This window comes from Papaver somniferum, chromosome 7, assembly GCF_003573695.1.
Source record: "Papaver somniferum cultivar HN1 chromosome 7, ASM357369v1, whole genome shotgun sequence".
In the NCBI taxonomy this organism is placed as follows: domain Eukaryota; kingdom Viridiplantae; phylum Streptophyta; class Magnoliopsida; order Ranunculales; family Papaveraceae; genus Papaver; species Papaver somniferum.
Genome location: NC_039364.1, coordinates 13,781,197 through 13,783,757, shown reverse-complemented (window position 1 = coordinate 13,783,757; position 2,561 = coordinate 13,781,197). Strand labels below are relative to the sequence as shown.

The 2,561-nt window shown below is 35.8% G+C and overlaps 1 long non-coding RNA gene across 1 annotated transcript; it reads right to left on the bottom strand.

Moving 5' to 3' along the window:
• Positions 1-620: 620 nt before the first annotated feature.
• On the bottom strand, positions 621-2,019 carry LOC113295846. The gene is made up of 2 exons (XR_003332938.1): positions 1,723-2,019; positions 621-1,595 (listed from the first exon to the last, which is right to left on the bottom strand). It is a non-coding gene; the product is annotated as an uncharacterized LOC113295846 (long non-coding RNA).
• Positions 2,020-2,561: the final 542 nt, after the last annotated feature.

Here is a 2,561-nt window from a genome sequence, read left to right as displayed (position 1 = left end):
AACATCCCAAGAAAACACCTTATGAATTCCAAAATGATTCAAGGTATTTTCTAAAACTATATAAATGCTCTTAATTTAACGGATATGGATGCCCAACGATTTTCAAGGTTGCATCCGGGCCCGATCCGTAATCCGTTGGATTTCAAAAATTTGATCCACATCCAACTCATTAACGAACGGTCCGGGCATCCATCCACAAAAGCATGGTTGGTCCCGGTTAAATCCGCGGATTACGGGCCAAATGCTAATCCCTATGGGTCCAATACATGCTCATTAGGAAAACTGGCTATAAGCCCAGGTTCAGTAAACAGGCCCATTAAGCTAGGGTCCAGTCCATCTGAGTCAACCAGTGGTCAAACTAACAGTCCACGGGTCAACTGACGGTCCACGTCTAAAGTCAAGGTCAGAGTCCAGAACTGGTCAAGTCAAAGTCCAACTATTCTAATCAAATGAGTCAAGACTGGGTTAACTCAGTCACTAAGACTGATTTAGGTAAGTCAGCTAGACTGACTGGGATGACTAACTGGTCTAAACTCTATTACAGTTACAAGATCACAACCATCCGGGTTCTATTCAGTTGATCATTACACAAGTTATTCACTTTAAAATAATTCTACAACTTCAATACAAATACAGAACAACTTCATAACTCATTTCCAAATACAATTCAGCTTACCTTAAGGTAGCAGTTGCAATCTCATCTACATACATCCATATTAGTTATATCACATCCAACCCCATGAACTGCAACATCAACACCACTATAAGTTAAGTTCAACCCCATCTCAATTCAAAACCACTAGCCATAATTCAACTTCAATCTGTACTCAGATCAAACAATAACTCAGTTTAACCAATTCCATTACCACCACCAGCACACACATTCTCAGAATATCACCACCTGCAATTTCAATCTTATGCAACATCCAACACTCTAACTCCTTTGTATTACATCCCTAAGCAAAACACCACTTCAATTCCTTCACTAACAATTCTCTGGCATTCTCATCATCATTAAATCTACTCATTTCCATAATCTTTAGCTGCAAGTTAGCACAAACCTATCAGTAACTCAACTTCATCTCCATTACTAATCACAACACAAATATACTTTAACTCTGCATCCCTCCATTGGTTATCCAATACATCTAACTGCAATCATAATACTAACAAACACAACACCAGACCAATATCATCACCATTTGTACATACCAACAGCACTAACAATACTTCTGAAATTTCATAACCAACAACTCCATGTAAACCTTCAATCTAGTAAAGATTCAAACATATAATTCACATCAACCTATGCTACAACCATATATCCATCTCTGACATACCCATTTCAATTATCAGCTCTAAAACAATCACATTATAATCAAACAATGAAACTGAATAACTAATTTGAATCACCTCGGAGAAACAATTACCTAAAATATGTGTTACTCTCGTAGTTGGATACAATTCCTTCTTCACTTAACTCAGTTCACCAACTCGCCTCCAGATTAACGAAAACCCCTCATTCCTCATCATCATCTCTGATTCTCGGAAACCCTAACTTCCAATTTGGGGAAGAACATAAATCTTAATCTTCTCTGAAATCGAAATTGAAACTAAATAAATAATTCTAATTCATACCTAATCAAAACCCACCTCGAATTACTCAACTATTCAGTCAATTTCATACAATTTAACCTTCAATTCAAAAGAATCCTAATTTACCTTTTTATCTTGATTCTTCATCACAACAGTCCCATAACATCAATTCATCATCAACCCATTCAATCTTCATCTACCATCAACTCAATATAATCCTCAGTACTTCACAAACCCAACTTCAAATCCAAAATCCCTAACTTATCTTCTCTAACTCGTCACTTCTTTTAACTCAGAACTTACCACAACACAATCATCACCACCAGGAACCTTCCTTGATCTTTCTACTCTTGATTCAATCTCAAAAACATCACTTCTGATTATCAAACTCTCAACAGATGAAGAAAAGGGGAAAAAGAAAGAAGAAGAAGAGAAAAGAAGAAATGAGAGTTTATCCTTTCGATTTGGGTTGATAAGGCCAAAGGAAGTTTATGGAACACCCGTTGAATGTTAAGGGAATCCCCAGTCGGTCTAATATCAAAAAGACTATTTTTCCCTTCTTACTAATCCGATGATTACTTCTTCATTTGATATCTGAGTCCATTGCGCATAACTTCTCAAGATCTATCCAGCGATACTAGTTTCGTATCTAGATCGTTTCTAGATTAATTTCTATGAAGTAGCGTTCGAGTTAAACTAATATCGTTATTATCGGCTAATATGTCTCTTGACTAGTCTAATAGCGTTGACGAGCTTGAGGGTCCTTACACATTTATTTTGTATTTTCCAATATAAATGTTTTCTAAATATTTAGGTATGATATGAGTTATTATGAAAATAAGTCAACATAACGATGATAAAATGTCAATAATTGGCTAGAATAAAGGCTTTTTATTGAAATATACACAAAATGTGATGTATTGCGCCATGTTTCTTAGTATTTTATACATATTATGACGTGCTTT